This window comes from Orcinus orca, chromosome 11, assembly GCF_937001465.1.
Source record: "Orcinus orca chromosome 11, mOrcOrc1.1, whole genome shotgun sequence".
NCBI classification, from domain to species: domain Eukaryota; kingdom Metazoa; phylum Chordata; class Mammalia; order Artiodactyla; family Delphinidae; genus Orcinus; species Orcinus orca.
In genome coordinates, this window is record NC_064569.1 from 66,955,265 (window position 1) to 66,982,522 (window position 27,258).

Consider the following 27,258-nt stretch of genomic DNA (forward strand, 5'->3'; position numbering starts at 1 on the left):
AAGTCTGACTGAGACTCCTGCCTGTTTTCACTGGTGTCTTTAATATGCTTGCCTGTCTTATTTACTGTTTAACAAATTGGTTATGGAGTTTGGGTAATCAAGGTATCTTCCTTGGGGTTATGTTTAGGTCAGAATGCTTAGATCCTTATTTTGTTTTTTCAAAATTATGATAAATTGTAGGCCCCTACATAAATGCAATTTTCTGCAGTAAGAATCTGACATCAGTATTTGATTGCTTTCTTGACTGTGTGTTTTGTACATGCAGCCCTTGGTTCTTGAATGAGTAACAACGGCTTATCATGTAAATAGGAATCGAGATACTTCTAAGTCTTTTCCATATATTTGCCTCTCAGTGTGTATTACATATGTCTTACACATGCAGAAGTAATTGTGTTCTATTTAAGTGCATGTTATTGACTTTTTTTAGCTGTGACCAGGGGTTTTATCAAAGTGTAAAGGTGCTTTTAAAATCTAAGATAGATCCAATTCCGTACCTTTACTTTTTTTAAAAAAAGGAAGCATATTTTTAGACAAACTAAACATATTTAAAGATGGAACAGATTTGGAGTATTTCTTTACCCCTTTAAAGAAATGGCCACTCTAAAATATGTCCCAGCTTATTTCCTAGAGGTAGATTTACTTCTGGGCAGCTTTAAAAGAGAAATAACGTCAAGTTAATTATGGGAGAACGATTCTATAAAAATTTAATATGCCATTAAGACATTTGCTGATTTACATCAGACTTAACATAAAGGTTGTTTGAAGCTACACCTTTGCATCCTGCTGGTGGCCTTTTTCTGGGTTAATTACATGCGAGCCTCTGAAAAATGTTAGACATTTGAGAGAAGTTGTGATTTCAGAGAAAAGGGAACACACTGTGAAAAGTATGGCCATGTGGCATAATGACATAAATCCTGCAGTTCTAATCAGGAGGCCTGGGTTCTCACAGTTTCTGCCACTACCTGCTTGTGTAATTGTGGACAAGTCATTTAACCTCTCCAGGGGTTGTTTTCCTAATATGGGAGTTTCTGGGGATGCTTCAAGAACCAAATTATATCATACTATTTTTAATCATAATTTTATTGCTAATCTTTTTTTAGTAAAATCATAACTTTCTCTGTCTTTGAAATAATCTGATTGGAAAAATGGAATTATTATGCAGATATTAAGTTCTCCATTCATTGCCAGAACAGAAGATTAGATCCCAAGTACTTATAATACTATTTTTTGAGGACCAAGCATTTATTGCAAACTGAAGTGGGCTCTATGTTTTGTTTCACCTTTCAGAGGAATCTATTTGTATTAAAATATCTTCATATCTCCCTTTTATCATGATGATTTGAAGTTATTTTTTTCATTATCTTCTAAACGCAAATACAGTTAACACTTGGTTTTCTGAAATGGATTCTCCTAGAAGTCCATCATACTTTCTAGTTCTTAATTCCCTATTCTCGTCCACATAATTGTTTCCTTATGTCATTTCACATGAGCAGTACTGTCATTTTAGGCCCGGAATTAGAAATTGGCTTTGATCCTTTTTTCCATGCAAGAAAAAGAGCATGTTTTCTTGAAATAACAAATTGAATTTGCTATTCTCTATAGGGAAATTTTAAAAGAAAAAAAAAAAACAACTAAAAGAAATAATATTGTCGAGTGTCAAACAGTGATCTAGGGGCTTCCCTGGTGGCGCAGTGGTTGAGAGTCCACCTGCCGATGCAGGCGACACGGGTTCGTGCCCCGGTCCGGGAGGATCCCACGTGCCGCGGAGCGGCTGGGCCCATGAGCCATGGGCCTGCACGTCTGGAGCCTGTGCTCCACAAAGGGAGAGGCCACAACAGTGAGAGGCCCGCGTACTGCAAACAAACAAACAAACAAACAAACAGTGATCTAGACTGAGAGCTTGCCATATTGTATTCTCTGTCTCAGAGGTCAGCAAACATTCAGCGTCAAGGGCCAGATAGTAAATATTTTCCGTCATTTGGACTCCATGACAACAGTTCAGCTCTGCTGGATTACTGCAAACAACTGGATGTTCTGTGTTTTAGTAAAACTTCATCTGAAAAGCAGGTGTGCACTAGATTTGGCCAGTAGGCTCTAGTTTGCAGACTTTATCTAGAACCTTAGCTGATACACACACCCATGTGATTTAAATCATACAGCTCTCCAGAGAGACTCTTATCCAATTTCGGGATAATATCTTTATAGTGGTATCATTCATTCAATTTCCTACAAGTCACATGCATTATACAAAGGAATTTCACATTCATTTTTATTTTTATCTGGATCTTTAATACTTCTGTCAAGAGGATATTAATCTTCTTCCTTTATAGTGGAGGAAATCTAGAGTGGTGAAGTTTGCCTGAGGTGACCCTGAGAAGACAAATCCTCTCTTTTCCTGTTCTGTATTTTATCCAAGTACCAGAGAGCTCACGGAGCAGATATCTCCTGTCCTGCTTTGTGTTCATGGGCTCTCCTTTACCCTATATTTTGAAAGTAAATTCAAGTCCAAATTTAGCACTCTTGACTATTCTCTGGACACCAAATTCATTCAAATTAATCATGCAAAGTAAACTTTGGTAACAATTCTCCCCTAAAGGAAGCCCAAGTAAGCAGAAGGTGGTTTCCAAGAATAACCAGCTCTAGAAGTTCATAGCAGCTGTAAAAATATATCTTCAGTAGAAATTTAGCTTGTAATATAAGGGTACTTGAATTTTTCTTTTTCTGCATCTTCCTTAATTTTTTTTTTTTTGCAAATTATTTAGAAAGAGATGTTGAGGATATTTATTTATTGCTCTTAATACAAAGGTCAAGCACTTTTATTGTGAAGGGGAGCTGTCACTGGAAGAAAATTGAGAAGTAAATACCGGTTTCATAATCTTTTTTTCTTGGCTGGTGTTGTTACTGGTGGTAGTGGAGTGATGGTGTATGTCTTACTGTGTTTACGTCCCTAGCAGATAAGAAGTTATTTGCTTTGGCAGTGATTTTTTTTTTTTAAATAACTTGGTGATCGATGTGTTGGTGCCTGTGACATAGTTCAGTTGGGCGGTAGTGGAAAGTTTGACAATGTTATATTTACTGTGTTATATAATTCTCTCATCCCGTCTTTTAGAAAACTGGCCATTTCCTTCTGTCTAAGTGAGGAGCACTTGGGGCAATCAAACATCATTAGAAGTATTGGTTGAGAATTTTAAAAATCCAAGATAACTAAATCTGTAAGGATCCGTGTGAATTTGGCAACTCTTTTCTTTTCTTTCGAACTCATCAAGCCCAAATCTCCAGTTCTGAATGTTCTGTAAATACATTCTGATAAGTAACGTTTAATTGTTCTTTTTGAGTGCAACGTTACATTTGGCCCTTTTCAAGGTTATTTCAGATTTTTTGGCGATGATTTGTAATATTTTCGCCCCTATCTTAATGAGGCAGCTGGTTGCATGAGAGAATGGATAAATAAAGCCTGCTGTTTTAATAGTGCCCTGACCTGGACATTCTGATCCTACCTCTTTGTGTCTCAGTATATCTCAAATCTAGGGTTTTTTTGATGATTGAATGAGTTACTATGTAGAAATCTCTGAATGCCTAGCACACACTAAGTGCTCCATCAATGTTAGCTGGTTTTATTTTTATCCGTTTTAAGACGGTTACTCTTCCCTGCAAATTGGCTAATTTTAAAGTATGTGCCATAAGAACATATGTATGGTTTTTCCTGTTATTTTTTTTAATATATTTTTTTAGAAGTCAGAGTTCATTAGAGAATTGCAGTAAATGTGAATATTCTGATACTATTATCTAACATTGCAAAGATGTTAGTCCATTTTTATATTCATCATTTGCTAAATTTTGTTATTCTCTATGTATGACACTAAACTAGGAAGTGACTGCATTTTCAACAGGAATGTTTAGAAATGAGATTAAAAATAGCTTCCTCCCTAGGACCATAGTCTCCCATCACTGGGAGGTATGCAGTTACCTAGAAGTTGCTCACATCCCACAATAGCATCCTTTTGAAGGAACTAACATTGCTGTTTCAAGAATATCCCTCCCTCATACCTGTAATGCCTTACGTTTGTCCAGTGTTATATTTTTTTTTACAAGCCTTCCTAATACTACAGATCACTTCCTGAAGACCTCAGAAAGGGAAGTGGATATTTTAAGGCCCTTCATTTAGAGCTGATGATGCCCAGAGGTTTTTTTGTAATTTGATTACTTGTCATCTTGTTTAGGTGAACTTACAAATCTAATGATTAAACGTCTTGTCTTCCTGACTCCTTTTCTCCCTGCCTCCTTCTCTCTGTCTCTCCCTCTCCTTTTTCCTTTTCTTTAAGACACGATATTCTTCTCCTATTCTTCATTGATTAAAAAGAGCCCTAAAGATTAGGAACTTGACCTGGCTTCATGTTTCAAATATATTTTAAAAACATTTGAACTTTTTTCTACAGTAAGGAAGACAGGCCTTATTAGCTACTGGGACCTTTAAATGCTTTACCATTGTTCTGACTCCTGAGTTAATATAGTACCCACCAGGAAAAATAAATGGTTTGTTAAAGAAGGTATGGACAGCGACATAAATATGTAAGTTAAAGAAATGAGGAGCTGCATTCTCACCTAGCCATGTAGACTTCAAAAAATCCTGGGGTAAAGAATCCCCTCTCCGTATTGTCCTTTATAGATATGTAGACTAGAGAGATCAGATTGGACAGTTCGATCATTGTATCAAGATTCTGGTGTATCTAATACTGCACTCATATCTGCCCTGCAGCTCCCTTCAAGACTGCTGTCTTGGTTCATTGTTCTTTTGTTCATTCAGTCAGTCATTTACTCAATCACTCACATGCCCATTCATCCATCTAGTGTTGAGTGACTGCCCTGTGCCAGGTGTTGGTCTAGTTGCTGTGGATAGTTTTCTTCAGTGAAGAAAACAGACAAATCCCTGTCCTCTAGGAGCTTGTATTCCTGTGGGAGCAGTGACACTTATTTCTGAAGAGTGTGATAATCATTAAGATTATATATGCTTAGTGTCACTTCGGGCCTTAACAACTTAGACTTGACCTTTACAATATATCTTTCATATATGGTACAAATTTGTAAGACTAGAGAACTTTGAGAAGTCAGGGATTAACGTAGCCAGGAGAAGTTGGGGATGTCTTGTGGAAGAACTGGAATTTAAACTGGAGGTGATGGAGAACATTTAAGATAGTGTAGACATTTAAGACATTAGGTAGATGGATACAAATTTGTTTAATGAGACTGATACCTGGGGGAATTTTGAAGTTTTGAACAAACGAAAAAAGAGATCAGTATTACTTAGGGAGGGAGGAGTCAAGATGGTGGTGTGGGAAGATGTGGAGTTAGTGTCTCCCCACAACTAGGGCACCTGCTGGCCGCTGGTGGGGGACTCTGACCCCCAAGGAGACAGGAGGAACCCCAGAGTGAACTGGTAGGACAGAGGGGGACTGAGGGGGGAGGGAAAGTGGAGGCCAGACAAGATCAGTGCCCCCGAGGGGGGAGAGATCAGGAGAGGTAGGTGGGAGGGACTCTCCAGGAAGAGTGGGAGAGGAGTGGAAGGCGATTGCCTTGGCCCACTTGGGCCCAGGGAGCCTGCTGAGCTCCCCGGCTGATACCCTGCCCTCCAAACCCCCCTCCAGGCCACATGGGTCCTTGAGGGCATAGGAGGGAGGCCAGGGATATCAGGAGGGGCCCTCTGGGAGGAGTGGGAGAGGAACAAAGGGCTATTGCCCCTCCCACTCGGGCACAGGGAGCCTGCTGAGCTCCCAGGCCGGTCCCCTGCCCTCCAAGACCCCTTCTTCCCCGACCCCTCAGCTGCATTGGTCCTGGGAGCATAGGAGGGAGTCCAGGAGAGGCAGGCCGGAGGGGCTTTCCCAGACACCAGACTGGAGGAGCAGGAGAGGAGAGGAGGGCGTTTGCCCCACCCACTCAAGCCCAGGAAGTCTGCTAGGCTCCCAGGTGAGGTCCCCTGCCCTCTGAGACCAGGGGTAGGAGGCATGCTGGGGCCCCTTCTGTTCCTTGAGGCTAAGCCCCAACTCCACAGCCCCCAGGGCCTTTTCCAGCCCTGTGGGTCCTGAGCATTGGCCCCGCCCACCACCCAAACCTCACCCTTAATTAGGCCCGTCTCTCCACAGCCAAGGCCTCCCCCTCCCCCCACCATGCTCTTTTCTTTTTTTTTTTCCCCACTCCTCCTCTTTTTTACTATTGTGCTACTGACGTATCTTCCGGTTGTTGATTTATCTATATTTTTATTTTCATATTCTTGCTAACATATTGGTTAGTTTACTAGTCTAATTTTATTTTTTACTTTGTTATTGTTCTCTCTCTTTTTTTGGCCACCCCATGCGGCTTGTGGGATTTGCGAGCCCAGGGTCAGGCAGAAGCTCTTGCCATGGGATCTCTGAGTCCGAAACACTGGACTAACAGAGAACCTCAGACCCTAGGGAATATTCATCGGAGTGAGGTCTCACAGAGTTCCTCATCTCAGCACCAAGACCCAGCTCTACCCAATAGCCTACAGACTCCACTGTTGGAAGCCTCAAGCCAAACAACCAGTAAAACAGGAACACAATCCCACTCATTAAAAAAAATAAAAAAATGAGATGCCAAAATATATGTCACAGATGAAGGAGCAAGGTAAAAACCTACAAGACCAAATAAATGAAGAGGAAATAGGCAATCGACCTGAAAAAGAATTCAGAGTAATGATAGTAAAGATGATCCAGAATCTCAGAAATAGAATGGAGACACGGATTGAGAAAATACAAGAAATCTTTAACAAAGATCTAGAAGAACTGAAGAACAAACAAACAGAGATGAACAACACAATCACTGAAATGAAAAACACACTAGAAGGAATCAATAACAGAATAACTGAGGCAGAAGAACGAATAAGTGAGCTGGAAGACAAAATGGTGGAAATAACTGCCGAGGAGCAGAATAAAGAAAAAAGAATGAAGAGAATTGAAGGCAATCTCAGAGACCACTGGGACGACACTAAACACACCAACATTTGAATTATAGGGGTCCCAGAAGAAGAAGAGATAAAGAAAGGGTCTGAGAAAATATTTGAAGAGATTATAGTGGAAAACTTCCCTAACACGGGAAAGGAAATAGTCACCCAAGTCCAGGAAGCACAGAGAGTCCCATACAGGATAAACCCTAGGAAAAACACACCAAGACACATATTAATCAAACTAACAAAAATTAAATTCAAAGAAAAAGTATTAAAAGCAGCAAGGGAAAAACACAAAATAACATACAAAGGAATCCCCATAAGGTTATCAGCTGATTTTTCAGTGGAAACTCTGCAGTCCATAAAGGAGTGGCAGAATATACTTAAAGTGGTGAAAGAGAAAAACCTACAACCAAGATTCCTCTACCCAGCGAGTATCTCATTCAGATTTGATGGAGAAGTCAAAAGCTTTTCAGACAAACAAAAGCTAAGAGAATTCAGAATTCAAACCAGGTTTAAACAAATGCCAAAGAAACTTCTCTAAGCGGGAAACACAAGAGAAGAAAAAGACCCACAAAAACAAATGCAAAACAATTAAGAAAATAGTAATAGGAACATACATATCGATAATAACCTTGAATGTAAATGGACTAAATGCCCCAACCAGAAGACACAGACTGGCTGAATGCATTGAAAAACAAGACCCACATATATGCTGTCTACAAGAGACCCACTTCAGACCTAGGAACACATATAGACTGAAAGTGAAGGGATGGAAAAAGATATTCCATGCAAATGGAAATCAAAAGAAAGCTGGAGTAGCAATACTCATATCAGATAAAATAGACTTTCAAATAAAGACTGTTACCAAGAGATAAGGAGGGACACTACATAATGATCAAAGGATCAATCCAAGAAGAAGATATAACAATTATAAATGTTTATGCACCCAACATAGGAGCACCTCAATACATAAGGCAAATGCTAACAACCATGAGAGGAGAAATCGAAAGTGACACAATAATAGTAGGGGACTTTAACACCCCACTTATATCATCCAAACAGAAAATAAATAAGGAAACACAGGCTTTAAATGACACAAGAAACCAGGTAGATCTAATTGATATTTATAGAACATTCCACCTAAAAGTGACAGAATACACTTTCTTCTCAAGTGCACATGGAACATTCTCTAGGATGGATCACATCTTGGGTCACAAATCAAGCCTCGAAAAATTTAAGAAACTTGAACTCATATCAAGCATCTTTTCTGACCACAATGCTATGAGACTGGAAATCAATTACAGGAAAAAAACTGTAAAAAAAACACAAATTCATGGAGGCTAAACAGTGTGCTACTAAATACCCAAGAGATCACTGAAGAAATCAAAGAAGAAATTAAAAAATGCATAGAAACAAATGAAACAAAAATATGATGACCCAAAACCTATGTGAAGCAGCAAAAGCAGTTCTAAGAGGGAAGTTTATAACGATTCCATCTCACCTCAAGAAACAAGAAAAATCTCAAATAAACAATCTAACCCTACACTTAAAACAACTAGAGAAAGAAAAACAAAGAAAACCCAAAGTCAATTGAAGGAAAGAAATCATAAAATCAGAGCAGAAATAAATGAAATAGAAATGAAGAAAACAATAGCAAAAATAAATAAAACTAAAAGCTGGTTCTTTGAGAAGATAAAGAAAATTGATAAACCCTTAGCCAGACTCATCAAGAAAAAAAAGGAGAGGACACAGATCAATAAAATTAGAAATGAAAAAGGAGAAATCAAAAATGACACTGCAGAAATACAAAGGATTATAAGAGACTACTACAGACACCTATATGCCAATAAATATGCCTGGACAACCACAAAGGAATGGACAAATTCTTGGAAAGGTACAATTTTCCAGGACTGAACCAAGAAGAATTAGAAAATATAAACAGACCTAACACAAGTTATGAAATTGAAACCATAATTAAAAATCTTCCAACAAACAAAAGTCCAGGACCAGATGGCTTCACAGGCGAATTCTATCAAACATTTAGAGAAGAGCAAACACCCATCCTTCTCAAGCTCTTCCAAAAAATTGCAGAGGGAGAAACACTCCCAAATTCATTTTACAAAGCCACCATCACCCTGATACAAAAACCAGAAAAAAAGTATCACAAAAAGAAATTAGAGACCAATAATCACCGATGAACATAGATGCAAAAATCCTGAACAAAATACTAGCAGACAGAATCCAACAGCATGTTAAAAGGATCGTACACCGTGATCAAGTGGGATTTATCCCAGGGATGCAAGGATTCTTCACTATATGCAAATCAAATCAATGTGATACACCACGTTAACAAATTAAGGAATAAAAACCATATGATCTTCTCAATAGATGCAGAAAAAGCTTTTGAGAAAATTCAACACCCATTTATGATAAAAACTCTCCAGAAAATAGGCATAGAGGGAACCTACCTCAACATAATAAAGGCCATATATGACAAACCCACAGCAAGCATCATCCTCAGTGGTGAAAAACTGAAAGCATTTCCACTAGGATCAGGAACAAGACAAGGATGTCCACTCTCGCCACTCTTATTCAACATAGTTTTGGAAGTCCTAGCCACAGCAGTCAGAGAAGAAAAAGAAATAAAAGGAATCCAAATTGGAAAAGAAGAAATAAAACTGTCACTATTTGCCAGTGACATGATACTATACATAGAAAATCTTAAATATGCCACCAGAAAACTACTAGAACTAATCATTGAATTTGGTATGGTTGCAGGATACAAAATTAATGCACACAAATCTCTGACATTCCTATACACCAACAATGAAAAATCAGAAAGAGAAATTAAGGAAACACTCCTATTTACCATTGCAACAAAAAGAATAAAATACCTAGGAATAAACCTGCCTAAGGAGGCGAAAGACTTATACTCAGAAAACTATAAAACACTGGTGACAGAAATCAAAGATGATGTAAACTGATGGAGAAATATACCATGCTCTTCGATTGGAAGAATCAATATTGTGAAAATGACTATACTACCCAAAGCAATTCAGATTCAGTGCAATCCCTATCAGGCTACCAGTGGCATTCTTTACAGAATTAGAACAAAAAATCTTACAATTTGTATGGAAACACAAAAGACACCAAATAGCCAAAGCAATCTTAAGAAAAACGGAGTTGGAGAAATCAGTCTCCCTGACTTCAAAGTATCCCACAAAGCTACAGTAATCAAGACAGTATGGTACTGGCACAAAAACAGAAATATAGATCAATGTTACAGGATAGAATGCCCAGAGACAAACCCATGCACATATGGGCACCTAATTTATGACAAAGGAGGCAAGAACATACAATGTAGAAAAGACAGGCTCTTCAATAAGTGGTGCTGGGAAAACTGGACAGCTACATGGAAAAGAATGAAATTAGAACACTCCCTAACACCATACACAAAAATAAACTCAAAATGGATTAAAGACTTACATGTAAGACCAGATACTATAAAACTTTTAGAGGAAAACATAGGAGAAACACCCTTTGACATAAACCATAGCAGGATCTTTTTTGACCCACCTCCTAAAGTAACAGAAATAAAAACAAATGGGACCTAATGAAACTTAAAAACTTTTGCACAGCAAAGGAAACCATAAACAAGACGAAAAGACAACCCTCAGAATGGGAGAAAATATTTGCAAATGAAACAACAAAGGATTAATATGAAAAATATACAAACAGCTCATGGAGCTCAATATCAAAAAAACAAACAGTCAAGTTAAAAAATGGGCAGAAGACCTAAATGGACATTTCACCAAGGAAGACATACAGATGGCCAAGAGGCACATGAAAAGATGCTCAACATCACTAATTATTAGAGAAATGGAAATCAAAACTACAATGAGCTATCACCCAGGCCAGTCAGAATGGCCATTATCAAAAAAGGTAGAAACAATAAATGCTGGAAAGGGTGTGGAGAAAAGGGAACCCTCCTGCACTGTTGGTGGGAAGGTAAATTGATACAACCACTATGGAAAACAGTATGAAGCTTCCGTAAAAAACGAAAAATAGAACTACCATAAGACCCAGTAATCCCACTACTGGACATATACCCTGAGAAAACCATAATTCAAAAAGAGACATTCACCAGAATGTTCACTGCAGCACTATTTACAATAGCCAGAACATGGAACCAACCTAAATGTCCATTGACACATGAATGGATAAAGATGTGGCACATATATACAATGGAATATTACTCGGCCATAAAAAGAAACGAAATTGAGTTATTTGTAGTGAGGTGGATAGACCTAGCGTCTGTCATACAGAGTGAAGTAAGTCAGAAAGAGAAAAACAAATACCATATGCTAACACATATATATGGAATCTAAAAAAAAAAAAAATGGTACTGATGAACCTAGTTGCAAAGCAGGAATAAAGAGGTAGACATAGAGAATGGACTTGATGACATGGGGTGGGAGGGTGAAGCTGGAGCAAAGTGAGAGAAGCATTGACATATATACACTACCGAATGTAGAATAGTTGGCTGGTGGGAAGCAGCAGCATAGCACAGGGAGATCGGCTCAGTGCTTTGCAATGACCTAGAGGGGTGGGATAGGGAGGATGGGAGGGAGGCTCAAGAGGGAGGGGATATGGGGTCATGAGTATGCATATGGCTGATTCGCTTTGCTGTGCAACAGAAAGTAACATGGTGTTGTGAAGCAATTATACTCCAATAGAGATCTATTAAAATATATATTTTTTTTACTTAGGGAATTTTGAAGTTTACGTAGTAAAGATGGGCCAAATTTTGGACAGCTTTGAATACTAGGTCCACGACATTGGAATGTAATAATTATTCCTGAATCATTATAGTTTCTTGTTACAGAGTAGTGATTAAAAATAGAAACAAAGGGATCAAGTTCCTTGCCACAAACACAAAGGCAGATGAAATTTGTGGTCCTGACCTCAACCAAATAGCTCTCTGTCCTTGGGGAACACATTTAAACTCTATGGACATCCATTTCCTCACTGCAAAAATAAACATTGAGGAGATAATTTCCAAAGTTCTGGGATTTTACAAATAGAGATTTCTGATCTCTAGACCTCTTCTAGCATTTACCCATCTGTGGTTTTATGAGTCTCTACTGTGGAAGTGATGGTCTTTTATGTTGGATAACACCTGGACGTTGGAGAGCGTGAGAGCAGGTTAAGGAACCTGGCTGGTGAAGGACTGGAGATGGTGGTTGAAGAGTGGGAACTGTGTGGTTTTATTGGGGGGAGGGGGAGGGCATAGCACCCTGGACTTTTAAAGGACATAACTTTTTTTTTGCGGTTTGCGGGCCTCTCACTGTTGTGGCCTCTCCCGTTGCGGAGCACAGGCTCCGGACGCGCAGGCTCAGTGGTCATGGCTCACGGGCCCAGCCGCTCCGCGGCATGTGGGATCTTCCCGGACCGGGGCACGAACCCGTGTCCCCTGCATCGGCAGGTGGACTCTCAACCACTACTCCACCAGGGAAGCCCTAAAGGACATAACCTTGAGTCCTAGTTCTTCTACCCATTAGCTCTGGGATTCTGACCAACCCATTTAGTCTGAGTTCCACCTACCCTTTTTTGTTTTTAATTTTTATTATTATTATGTTTTTATTTATTTTTGGCTGCATTGGGTCTTTGTTGCTGTGCGCGGACTTTCTGTAGTTGTGGCGAGTGGGGGCTACTCTTCGTTGTGGTGCGCGGGCTTCTCATTGAGATGACTTCTCTTGTTGTGGAGCACAAGGCTTCAGGAGTTGTGGCACGCGAGCTCCAAAGCACAGGCTCAGTAGTTGTGGCCCACGGGATTAGTTGCACCGCGGCATGCGGGATCTTCCTGGACCAGGGCTCGAACCCGTGTCCCCTGCATTGACAGGCGGATTCTTAACCACTGCACCACCAGGGAATCCCCCACCTACCATTTCGTAAAATACAAATTCACAAAGTTTACAAACAGGATTTTAGAAAGAATCCCTTGAGATAATATATGTAAAAACATTCTGTAAAATGTTTACTAAACCTTCATAATTAGTGTTACTCCTACTAATAAATGATTTCGCCCTGCATTTCACAGTGAAATATAATGACAAAATAGTTTTCTAGGCACTGCTCTCTTCACTAGCTTCTGGGGCCTCATCTGGGAGGGATAAAATGACTTAACAGGTGTTGGAATTCATTAGGCAGTTACACACAATTCTTTCTTTCCTCATAATATCTGGTCTCTCATGGAAAAATAGAATGGAGCTTAATTTGTACTCACGTTAGCATATCATTTGGATGACCTGCATTTGTTTAGATTATTGAAGGAACAAGATAATGTGGGTTGATTTGATGGGCCAGAATAGAAGAAAAATGGATTTATTGAGAAATATGATCCTCATTGTAAAATATCTGGGGTGTTTAGTTTAGGAGTTGTTACGGAACCTATTCGAGAATGGAATTTCCTGATACTCCTTAAAAGGGAATGCTTGAGTCACAGAGGCTAAATAAAGACTCAAGCATAGCCTGTAATTTTTATTATTTTCTGGCTACCAAAAGTTATAGCACAGTGTTACTATACACTGTGGGTTTTATTAATGTTCGATTTGCCCGTGGCATGGGTTGCATGAGTTTGTACACTTCTAAGTGTTGCTGGTTCGTTGCTGTATTGAAGGTGCCTAACTGGTCACATTATGCGGGGACAGGGATAACTAACATGTTTGAACAAGGGCATGTTAAGTATGGCGCCGGAAGCTGGAGCAGCCCAGTCAGGTATTTTAACCAGTCCTTTCCACTTGCCCTTTGCTTCATCCACACTTACTGAGTACCAGTCACACACCTGGAAAAAAGCTTCTTGCTTGTCTCCCAGCAGGGTTCTTGGGGCCAGGAGCCAATCAAAATGATTGACAATTTAGTTCGGGAGCATCCACTAAACCACAACTATTAAAGCAAGACAGAATTCCCATAAGACGAATCCTTTTTGGATCTAATCCAATGATAATAATCTATTAAACCAAGTTGTCTAATCTTATGAGTTAACTTGAAAAGAGAAGTGGGTGCAGGGTGAATTGCAAAATGTTTGCACGTGTAAGTTCAATTTATTTAATTTTAAATAATTAGGGCATGGCAATGATTAGTGCTAATTGGAGCTGTGTTGGGCTGAAAGAATTATCCAAATATGTTTTGAAGACTAATTGAGAGATTTTTGCAGTAAATCTTAACTCTAGGATTTTTTAAAATTGATATTGCTAAAAATCAAAGATCTACATCTTAATAAAAAAAATACAAGATTTTAACCAGACTTGAAATCTAGTACTTTAGTGATAGCTACAAAGGCTGGACGTGCTTAAAAAGGAAGATTAATGGGGAGAGTTTTAATGGCCCTCAAAATAGGTATTTAATAAATGCAGAATTCTTTTTTTTTTTAAACTAATTTGAAGTAAGATCAAACTTTTGGGTTGTATTGAAATCTTATTCAAGTGGAAGACAAATACTGCTATAGTTACATGGGTTTCACAGTTGTGAAATTCCTTTCTGTTTCAAAATCTTCTTGTGAAGGTACCTGTGAACTTTCTGAAACACCTTAGATCACACATATAATCTTTGAAAGTTAGTATATGATTAAAATTTAATTTCAAATCTCACAATAAAAGAGGGAAAAAAAAGAAATTAGGTAGGTAATATTTACACAAAAATTCCATCTGTTTAGATTGGTAGCCACCACCAATGGGCTCCCAAAATTGCATTGTGCTAAGTTGCTAAGCTTCTGGCAAGAAGACACACTTGGAGAGGCCATCAGAACAGAATCTGAACTGAAAACTTGCTAGTATTTTCGTGTGTTCTCAAACATCTGGCTCATGGCCACTTGGCAGCTATATGAATCATTTCTGTGTCTGCATAACATGAAACATGCAACTAGTTTATTATTCATGAAGTCTGTATAATCGAGGGTCACCCTTTTGATGATTAATTTCAGCTAATAAAATCACGCATTTAAAAATGCTTATTTGATGGTACAAATATTACTTGGTGCTCTTAGAAAAGATATCCCACTTCTTTATAATAAGTATTGCCATCTAGGTTTACTATTTACTTTCCAGAAGAACTTCACTTTCAGAGTAATAAGATGCATGGACGTTGAGAGATGACTGTTCTTTTCATGAGAACTCAAATTATATTTTTCGTCTTTTCTCACATCACCCATCCCTAGACTCAAATCTTGTTTTTCAGGTATTTTCAAATAACTAGCCTTAGGTTACCGCTGATATCACTACTTTGCTGCTCCTCACATCTCTTCCTGTATTCAAGGGAACAAACCAAATAGTCCACCCAAAATAGATTTGAAAGTAGAGGGTTTTTGTTTGTTTGTTTGTTTTGTTTTTTCTGTAGTAGATTCTAGTAACCATAACTTCCCTTCCTACTCTGATCACTTGAAAATCTGGCATGGGCACTTGTTTATTCTGTTTTCAGTTAGGCAAGGATAAAGGGGAGGAGAGGTGATGACCCCAGTTCTCCTTGCTTAGTAAACCCAGAATGTTCTACTCAGGTCTTCTTATTGAGAATTCCAGTTCTGTTTAATTCTGCTCTGAATGACTAACAATTATAATGCCTAAGTATGTGCCAGAGTGTTGTCTGGGAATTTCTGAATGGTTGTAATCACCAGATATTGAGAGATGAATTTTAAAAATTGATGGATGTTTTCCCAAGTGAACATTTTCTTTCAAAGACTCTAATTACTCTACCTCAGTTTCCCAATCAAAAAAAAAGTGTTATTGCATACATCAGTGGGTATTTTGCGAATATAGACAAAATCCACATGAGAATTATATAGATAAAAGGCTACATTTTTATTTATTTATTTATTTATTTTGCTGTACGTGGGCCTCTCACTGTTGTGGCCTCTCCCGTTGCGGAGCACAGGCTCAGCGGCCATGGCTCACGGACCCAGCCGTTCCGCAGCATGTGGGATCTTCCCGGACCGGGGCACGAACCCGTGTCCCTTGCATCGGCAGGCGGACTCTCAACCACTGCGCCACCAGGGAAGCCCCATTCATCCATTTTGACATTGAATTTACTCTTCATATTTAACAGAAGACAAGTGTAATTATAGAATGGGAACACATTTATTTCTATGTAAAGACATTAAGCATTAAATTTATGCTTATTAACGAACACCTACCTACTAGGTATGTGTGTTGTTTTATATATGTATATATATGTATATATATACATATATATATATATAAAACCTTCCTTTTCTTATTGGTGTCTTTTGTGTCTTCACAGGAAAACTCCCACACTCATTAAATAGCTGTCTTTTCTCTTTGAGAGAAGATGGATGTCTCTTGGCCTCCCCACTGAGTGAAGTCTCATTATAATTTGTCTCTTTATGTTTCCAAAATGCTGGACTCACATGCTTACCTCATTAATGAGACTGGAACGCATCTCATAATGGCTGGTTTGTCTCACTAAAGCCACACAGAGTTAAAAGAATGTTGCTGTTTAATCCACTGGTGCAGGAAATGCATTTGCAATGCAGTTGCCCATTTGAGGAGAAATGGATAGAAAAAGAGGTCCTTTTCCAAATTCAATTAATTTTGGGCTCTTTTATTTTGATTTCTCCCCCTATTAGGTGTCATCTTAAAGTATAGGCAAAGGAGCTTAATAAGAACCAAAAGTGTTTTGATAGAGAGGTGTCTTCTTTGGTTTAAAGCTTTTTTTGTTTCTTAGGTCACGAAGGCTATTTTCTTCGCATATTTTCTTCATAAAGGCTGGATTGTTTCATGGCTAACCTGATTTGACCATAGTGCACTGCCTGGTGGGAAGTGTTAAACCCCTTATTTTAAGCTAAACAAGATTACTCTGAAGGCTGGCATTCAGGGGCTAGCTTTTAGTATAATGGGATAGGGGTTGTGGCACACCCCTTGCAGTTTCAGTAATTGAACTCTTTGGGTACTTCAGTTTCTAATAGTTAGCTCTGGAAGCAGCTTGCCATGGGTACACAAGGAATTGCTAACTGCTTGATTTCCCCATGTTAGCTTAATGAGGAAGACTGGGTCACCATGCCAACCAAAACACCCTAGCTATGTGTTTAGAAGCATCCTTTCCTTAATATTTGCTTCTTGTTTGGGGGTTTCTAGTAAACTACAGAAGCTGTAGAGTGTCAGACAAAACCCAAACAGGATTTGAAATTGGTATATCATCTCTCATACAATCCATATAAACAACTGTGGTCATTTAACCTGAATTAAATGGTCATTTACTTCATTTTGTTGTTCTATCCTTTTAATTCTGAAGACATGTAAAATGTTAATAGGCACTTACGTTGGTGTTAATTGTCAGTTATTAATATTTCTTGGCTCGTAGGTTTCAGATATTGATCTATCAAAGGCCATCTATTTAATTTTGTTTGGTTTCTAGCAGCTTTTATTCTCGTAACAACCGTTCTTTAAAATAGACTTTATTTTTTAGAACAGTTTTAGGCTTACAGAAAACTTGAGTAGAACAGAGTTCCCGTATATTTCACATACAGTTTTGCCTATTATTGACAGCTCACACTAGTATAGTATCTGCGTTACAATTAATTAACCAATGCTGATACGTTGTTATTAAATAAAGTTCATAATTGTTTCAGATTTCCTTCATTTTTACCTCATGCGCTTTTTCTCTTCCAGGATGCCATCTAGGATAGCACATTACATTCATTTGTCATGGCTCCTTAGGCTCCTCTTGGTTGTGATGGCTTCTCAAACTTTATTTTTGATAACCTTAACAGTTTCGAGGATTCCTAGTCAGATATTTTGTAAAAATGTTCTCTATTAGAATTGGCTTGATGTTTTTTGCATGATTAGACTGGGTTTATGGGTTTTGAGAGGAAGCACACAGATAAAGTGACATTTGCATCATGTAATATCAAGGATGAAGGGTACATGTTATCAACATGACTTATCACTGTTCAGGTTGACCTTGATCATTTGGCTGAGATAGTGTTTTTCAGGTTTCTCTACTGTAAAGTTATTCCCTCCTGCTCCCCCTTTTTCATATCGTTTTATTATATCATTTATTTATCAGTATGGACTCATGGATATTTTATACTTTAGGTTATAACCCAATACTAATTTTACTGCTCAAATTGTTCTGGCTTCGGCCAGGAGAGCTCTTTAAGTAAGCTCCTATGTCCCTTTGGCACTTTGCCATATCCCATGGGTGGCTGCCTGAGTGTGTGTGTGTGTGTGTTGAGCACTTTCTTACTTTCTAGCACTACAAGATGCTCCAGGATCATTTTGTATATTTCCTGCTCCAGTCCTAAAATCAGTACATTTCTCCAAGGAACCTTGGTTTCTTTTATTGGAAAATGGTATTCGAAATCAAGATGTGAACACTAGGTAACACCTTTTAAGGAATAAATAAAACAAAATTTTAAGTAAAATTAAGGAGGTGTTTTCAAGTACGCTTAAATAAAAGAAGAATAGATAGTTGTCTTAGGTTTCTTCTCTTTACATCACATTTAAAGACTATTCTAAATGTCCATTTTTACCAATGTTAGCTAGTATCATATATATGAAGAAATATGAGAAGATTTCAAATAGGCTAATAGTTGTGGTTATAATTGAAATAAGAAAAAAATCCTGTTGTTTCTGGTGGCTTTTTACTACCAAATCGATCCAAATATATTTGATTTTAAACTTCAGAATATCCTGTGTCATTCCTTATATCAGATACATGAAATACGCTTCAACACTCTGGATTTTTATATAACTATACTCTCCCTTGATGAAAACCTTGTTGGGTAAGTTATAATCTGGTCTAAAAAAATCTGTATATTTTCATCAGTGAATTTCAGTCTATAACTGATTTTATTGAGATGCTAAATATTTTTCTGGACATGTGAAATACTTCCTGATAGATGGCCAAACTTAACAAAGTATTATGGTGTATTGTAGAGTCAGCTTGAATAAATGAAAAAATTCCTTATAATCTAACGTGTTAAGTATCTCACCAACATACTTTTTTCTAAATGCCCTTAGTTTTTAAATTCTTTCCTCACAAAGACTGGATATGCCCACCCATTGAACCTCTTTATAGCTTTTGAAATACCAAACATTAAAATTCTTTTATCTTGTCTGTTAGTTGGTATGGAAACAAGTTTCTGATGTTGTATAGAGGGTAAGTATTAATAAGGAAACCCATTTTTACTTCGAAGGGAAACAGAACTACCTGACAACTTGGTTATGGCAAAACTTTGATTAATCACATGAATATATTCTAGAAAAAAGTTTCTAATTATACTTTTAGCCATGCATTCCTTCTTGTCACATATTCAGAAAAATCTGCTTTTGTATTCATGTTTTGGAGTGAGTCTCCAGTGAGAACTATTTCAGAAAGGAGGACAGTGAGGAGAAATCCTATATTGTTGATAAAGTGAAAGCTTATGACTTCAGTGATGAAGGGTGGATACAAAATAGGGAATGCTCGATTTTTGTTATGTCTGGATAGCCTTTTCTCTCAGTTATTCTTATAACTTTCAGATACTGATTTTTATCTACGTTATTATTACAACTCTACTATCATTGCCAAGGGCTTAATTTGGAATTAAATGGGCCTTATGTGTAAGTAATTTATTTTCATTAGTTTGCCAAAAAGTGAGCCTCATGATGGTTTTAATACTCTAAGGCAGAATGTTTACATTTTTCTTTCATTGAGTCTAAAATAATCCTTTTCAGTTTCCTTTATGTCTCACAAATTGTGAGAGCAGAAGACAGTATTGAAGTTGCCATCATGAGTGGCAGTTTTCCTTGAATAATAGAGAGGGGAGCTGTTGTAGTTGATTTTTGCTTTTCTCTTGTATTATTTCTTTAGTCAAAGACTCCCCATAGGAGAAAATCACCACAGGGCTTCTATAAAGACATCACCACTAATTAATATGGCAGGGTCTTCTCATCAGCTTTGCCTTCATATTTCAGGTGATGTGTGGGAAAGACTTTTATGTTCTATGATAAATTTCTCGTTATTTGCTTAAGCTGTAGCTACATTCTTGTATTCGATTAGTGTGTCCAGAGAATACAGATAAAATTGTCAACCATGCACTTTATATTCTTAGCGGATTTCCATTCTATGATTTCCTATGTTTGACAGTTCCATAAAAATCCCTATAAGATTTTGTGATTAGCAATGTATAATTCTTTAAAATGAAATGGAGGTTAGGTCTGATTTCCCTTTTTATGTTAAAGAAGAATTTTTAAAAAGATGAATGTATTTGAACTTTTAGAGAAATTAGACTTTCATAAAGCAGATTTACATCATTTTGTAAGTAAATAGTGAATTAAACCATGAAGGAACCCCGTCCCTTCAATAATTGACATAAAATGTGTCTGATAAGAATTTTTTTAGTCGTGCAATTTCCCATTTCTAATTCTACTTTAGAAATGAAGTTGTAGTCAGAAAACTGTTCCTCCAGAACATATGTCATTGCTTTTGTGTGTACTTTTCATGGAGAAAGATTGAAACCGGCAAAAAGTGTTATGATATAAAGGTGACAAGGCCAAGTTTCTGTATATGATGACAACAAGCTATTTTTAAATAGCCTTGGAGTTGTGCAATATTGTTTAATTTATGAGGCTTCATAAGGGATTAGGAGTGAGGATTTATCATAACAAGATTCAGAATGTGTGCGATGATAGGTATAAACAGACTTTTGGTTTGAGGGTCAGAGTTAGTTTAAGAATAATTTATTTGAATATCTACAAATGTCAGAGTGTGTATTAGCTTCTGGGAATTCAAAGATGTGTCAGTGATTATACCCCAGATATAAAAGAGTGCCTTGGGGTAATATTATCATAATTTTGTATCCCAACTAGAGTGCATTGTGAAATTAAGAGATTTTCTAGCAAAATTAAGGTAAGGATCACAAAATAATTGTAGATAGATTGAATGCGGACACGGAAAAGTATTTTTTAATGAAGAAACAATTATAAAATTATAGCTACCGTAAATACTAAATATAGAAAATTATAGGAATTAACACATCAGATACTTAAGTACCTATGACCAGAATTTAGATTTGTTAACATTATTTGCATATTTCAAAAAAAATTTTTTTTTTAACCCAAGAAATATAAGTTTAGGCACATCGAATTGTCAAACCTTGTTTTTTACAATAAATTTTGGGAGGCTGTGAATAAATAGCAATTACGCAGAAATTTGAAGCCCCCTTTGTCTCTTATCCATCAGTCCATCTCCCTGCCCTATCCTGTCCCAGAGATTTCATCATCTCATGTTTGGTGTAATTATTTCTAGACTGGGAAAAAAACAAAAACAAGCTAACAAAAAACCTTTACTTATATATGTATGCATTTGTGAAAAATAGATGGTATTTCTTCCTGAATAGCCAATATTGTTTTATGATACGAATATTTTACACAATGATTATTCACTAGTCATGTTACTTGAAAATGATTTGGTTTGTCTTAATTGCTATATAGCATTTTTCATGTTGATATATATGTATGCATATATATAAATATTTGTATCTCTTTATATATATTATATATAGTTTTTTTTTTTTTTTTTTTTTTTTTGCTCTACGCGGGCCTCTCACTGTTGTGGCCTCTCCCGTTGCGGAGCACAAGCTCCGGACGCGCAGGCTCAACGGCCATGGCTCACGGGCCCAGCCGCTCCGCGGCATGTGGGATCCTCCCGGGCCGGGGCACGAACCCGTGTCCCCTGCGTCGGCAGGCGGACTCTCAACCACTGCGCCACCAGGGAAATCCTGGTCTTCCTTTTAATTACCTTATAGATTAGATTATATGGTCATACCATAATTTATTTTCATATTGCTCTATTGAAATTTTTAGCTATTTCCTTATTTTTGCTTTTATAAATAGTGCTGCATTAGATGACATTGTATTTAGATCTAAGAGGTTTTGTTAGAGAGTAACTAAATCCAGATTACCAAATGATAGGGAATACAAATTATTAATTTTCCTAAACACTTCCAAATTTTCCACCCAAATTGTACAATTTATGTTTTTCACAATGTGCGATAGTTGTCATTTCAACACAATTTCAGGGACTTTAATATCCAATTCTTTTTTTTTGTTTTTTCACTTAGGTTCATTTGAATATATTCTTTTCACTTCAGCTTTCATTTTATTAATGAGATTGAGCATCTTTTCAAATGTTTATTGTTGTCTTTTCTCTGAATTTCCTGTCTGTAGTTTCACATCTGTATTTACTCTTGGATTATTTGCTTTTTGTGGTTCATACTTAAAAGTCTCACTTTTGTTTTTCTGAGAACAAACCCTCTGTCTTCTGAATGTTGCAACAAGACTTGAATGTTTCAACCCTGAATTCTACTTATTCCAAAGACCTCAATTCCTTTATAGCCTGACTTTCATTTATTATGCTGAGTTCAATTTGTCCCAGAGACTGAAAGCAAGCATTATTTATGTTTCATTATGGTTTCTTCATTTAGAATGAGGAAAATATGCCTTAGACTGTGAAATGAAAGCCAGAGTCCAACAGTATTTTTAGTGGTAGTAATAAGAATTAGACTTGTGCAAATATGTGATGATTCTCAGCCTTGCCTATATTACAATCTCCTATGGAGATTTTAGTCAGACTAGGGTATCAGTATTTTTGAAAGCTCACAATTGATATTGATGGTCCTTTAGGTTTGAAAACTGTCATTGAAAACACTAAGATTTTTCTCCTTTCAAAGTATTTTTCTAGGCAGAGTAGAATACACAAAGCTCCAAGAGCACATGGGCTCTCATTTCTTCTTACAGGTGTATGTCCAGCACATAGAAGAAGAGTGTCTGCCACATAAAGCAGCCTTCATGATGTGTTGAATGAACTGATTATGCTTTTGCTATTAAATTTCAATCATTTTCTAATGCTCCCAATCAAAGGTTATACTTAGATCATGTTTAAATTTCTCAGCCTTTGGAATTCATCTTCTATATGTGGTTTTTAATAGTTTTGACTTTCAAGTCTACGGTGGCAGTTCATCAGAACTCTCATGCCTTATCTTTGAAATAACTGTGTTGAATCTATTTGACGCACCAAGCCAAGAACAAAACAATGCAGAAATGCTAGGCTAATTGTATGGTCACTTGGCTCCTAGTTGTAGCTCAATAAAAAATTGTTAATTTGATTTAATCCATAAATCAGAACGTAAGGATTAAAATTAATAAATAAAATCTTTTCATGCTTTTTTTTTTTCACCTTTTAAGGCCATCTCCACAGGAATAGTGAATGTGAGGTTAGAAGAGAGATTTGGTTTTATCAGAATCCCATTTTTATAGGTGATAATTTTAAACAAAATTCTGTGAGAAGGCATTAAAGAGACTTGAAAGTTGCAATTTCAGATTTTGGCTACCACTTTTTTAAAGTATCAGCCTATCACAAGGCTTTAGAAACTCTTCTACTTTAAACATTTAAACATCAATTTTCTTTTACCTGTTAGCTCAGTTTTCCTTTAATAGTGTAATTTATTTAGCCCTTGTAGACTTCACCATTATGGCAGAATGAGTGTATGGAGCATCTCACTTCACAACCTTTATGTCTCTTGATCTTAGTTATTATGTCAGTTGTTCAAATCAGAGACTATATGTGAAAATGTTTTAAAATGTAAAGTACTTCATGCTAGTATTTTATTTTTATGCTTTTTCATTTTTCTCATTTTCTCAGCACTTAGCCTTCTTATATAGTATTTATCGTTGAATAGTTTTCATTACTCACATTTTTATTTTGTAGTTTAGTATATTTAAATATTCTTCCAGCATTATTAAACTAGAATCATTTTATCATATCTTAAATCTTGTTTTATTTTGATAGAAATTTATTAAAATTTAATATAATGATGCTTTTATTAAAAATTAATGGATAGGGCTTCCCTGGTGGCGCAGTGGTTGAGAGTCCGCCTGCCGATGCAGAGGACACAGGTTCGTGCCCTGGTCTGGGAGGATCCCACATGCCGCGGAGCGGCTGGGCCCGTGAGCCATGGCCGCTGAGCCTGCGCGTCCGGAGCCTGTGCTCTGCAGTGGGAGAGGCCGCGGCAATGAAAGGCCCACGAACCGCAAAAAAAATAAAAAAATAAAAATTAATGGTTAAGGTAGGTTTGCCTTATGACATTTCTATATTTAGGAATCAGATAGAATTATGTAATTATTAAGGCTAACTTCTTCTGGAGTTTCACGCCAGCAAAGAAACCTGATTAATTTCCCTCCCCAAGGTTCTCTTACTCCCTTGCTTTTCTTGCCTGATTACAACTTGTTTTTTGTAACACCTTCTTCCTTCTGCTCATCCTCTCTGCTTACCCCCACCAGAAGATTCTGTAATAGAATAGCCCTAATTACACTTAGAACATTTGGTTAATACTTAGTTACAAAATGGACTTTTGGTACAAATTCAAAGTTGAATTGTTTTCCAAGATCTGTCTCCTTTATGATACCTTGATACCTGGCCTCATTTGTCTTTGACAAATGATGTGTTTCTCTCTTGCATAATCTAAGAATACTCAGTTTCGTGATTGATCCAACAAGTTATTACAACTTTTAACATATGGTTTTATGTGTTTTTTCCCTAAAATCAAGAAATTTTAGGACTTTTGCTAGGTAGAATTTCAGGGGAGCAAAAGAATAGTTTGCAAAAGTTATTCTTAGATGAAAATGAGTCTTCAAACATTGCATTTTTTTTTTTTTTTTGCGGTACGTGGGCCTCTCACTGTTGTGGCCTCTCCCGTTGCGGAGCACAGGCTCCGGACGCGCAGGCTCAGCGGCCATGGCTCACGGGCCTAGTTGCTCCGCGGCATGTGGGATCTTCCTGGACCGGGGCACGAACCCGTGTCCCTTGCATCGGCAGGCGGACTCTCAACCACTGCGCCACCAGGGAAGCCCAAACATTGCATTTTGATAGGGCAGACCTGAAATTGAAAGTTTGGTGATGAATGAACATATTACTCCCCCAACCATTAAAAATTCCATATAACATTACATGAATTAATTTTGAGCAGAAGTCTGCCACAGATGTTTTTAAAACACTGAGGCAGTTAATTCTATGAATTTAGTGTTACTGTGATACGATATTAACGAACAATTTCTATTTGGGGCATCTTGAGTCTGAGGTACCTAAGGTGTCTATGACTGTGCCCAACAGGCAGTTGGATAAATGACCATGGAGATGAAGGAAAGTTAAGGTGGTGTCATTAGTATTTACTAATAAATTTTAAAATCACGATCCTTGCTGAGATTATTCAGTTCAGAGTAGAGATGGAGCAGATGATCCATGAGGAGTTCTGTGGCTTCCAGCAATTAGAGTTGGAGTGAACAAGGGAGAGTCAGAGGAGGAGAGGCCAGTGACAGTTTAATGCAGACACTGTTTCAATAGAACTTGTACATGCTCAAAATATATTGTTTTGTGGACTAAGGTTTTTTTCTTTTCTGGGTGGGTATAATTGACATTTAACATTGTATTAGTTTTAGGTATACTACATGATGATTTGATACATGTATATATTGCAAAATGAATACCACAGTAAGTTTAGTTAACATCCATCACCACAGACACAAAGATTTCTGGTTTTTTTCTTGTGACAACAACATTTAAGGTCTATTCTCTTAGCAACTTTCAAATTTGCAGTACAGTGTTGTTAACTATAGTCACCGTGCTATACATTACATCCCCACGACTTATTTATCTTATAACTGGACGTTTTTACCTTTTGACCACCTTTATCCCTTCAACCATTTTGCCCATCCCCCCAACCCCTGCCTCTGGCAACCACCAATCTGTTTTCTTTAATCTATGAGCTCAGTGTTTTGCTTTTTTTTTTTTTTAATATTCCACCTATAAGTGAGATCATACAGTATTTGCCCTTCTCTGTCTGATTTATTTCACTTAGCGTAATGCCTTCAGGGTCTATCTGTGTTGTTGCAATTGGCAGGCTTTTCTTTTTTATGGTTGAATAATATTCCATTGTATATATGTCCCACATTTTCTTTATCCATTCATCCATTGATGGACATTTGGGTTGTTTCTATGTCTTGGCTGTTGTAAATAATGCTGCAGTGAACAGTGATCATGGGTGTGCAGGTATCTTTTCAAGATAGTGATTTACTTTTCTTTGGATAAATACCCAGAAATGGAATTACTGAATCATATGGTAGTTCTATTTTTAATTCTTTGAAGAGCCTCAAAAATGTTTTCCATAGTGGCTGCACCACTTTACATTCCCACCAATAGTGCAAAAGTGTTCCTTTTTCGTCACTTCCTTGCCAACACTTGCTATTTCTTGTCTTGTTGACGATAGCCATTCTAACAGGTGTGAGGTGATATCTCATTGTGGTTTTGATTTCATTTCCCTGAGGATCAGTGATGTTGCGCACCTTTGCCTATACCTATTGGTCATCTGTATATCTTCCCTGGAAAAATGTCTGTTCAAATCCGCTGTCCATTTTTTAAACAGATTGTTGTTTTTTCCTATTAAGTTGTATGAGTTTTTTATATATTTTGTATATTAACCCCTTACCAGACACATGACCTGCAAGTATTATCTTCCATTCAGTAGGTGGCCTTTTTATTTTGTTTGATGGTTTCCTTTGCTGTGCAGAAGCTTTTTGGTTTGATGTAGTCCCACTTGTTTATTTTTGCTTTTGTTGCCTTTTATAGATTGTTTTTTAAACTAAATATTTGGCATATTCTTTGCATGGTTCCAAGCACATTTCTGAATGTCTGAGGAAGATAGTTTTATATAATGCCAGAATGTGTGCAGTAAGAGATCACATTAACAGTGGATCATTAAAGTTGGGATATGGTGTCCACCCTTCCCCCTTCCCCACTGCTTCTTCAGGACTTAAATTATTTGAGGTCACTAAATTCTTATTCATGTTGAAAGAGTTTGCCAGAAATTTCTCATTAACAGGGATGCCCTTTGGCCTTCCTCTCACAATTTGCTGTCTTTCTCTTGAAATAAGTCCATCATTAAAGTCATTTTATTTTTGAAAAGTTATCGACATGAAAATTTTAGGATTCACGAGGAGTCTTATTAGATGTTTATTGTCACTGATGTCACTGAGAGCACAGGGTAGCAGATGAAAACCCAGTTTATAAATTCTGCAAGGAGATTCAAGACAATTAAATGGGGACTGGCATAGACATACCATGGTTTTTACTATCCGAAAGTAGATTGTTCCTGTGAAACCTTTTGCAAGCCGAAATGGCTTAAAGCAAATAAGCTATTACCTGAGGGCACATCTTGCTAACTGGATGTACCAGGTAAATCAAGATAAAGT

At 37.3% G+C, this 27,258-nt stretch overlaps 1 protein-coding gene across 4 annotated transcripts in view; it reads left to right on the forward strand.

Annotated features, from left to right (window-relative positions):
- TMTC2 (transmembrane O-mannosyltransferase targeting cadherins 2) overlaps positions 1 to 27,258 on the forward strand; it is a 420,660-nt gene that overhangs the window by 172,287 nt on the left and 221,115 nt on the right. The gene's annotated exons all lie outside the window — the stretch shown is intronic.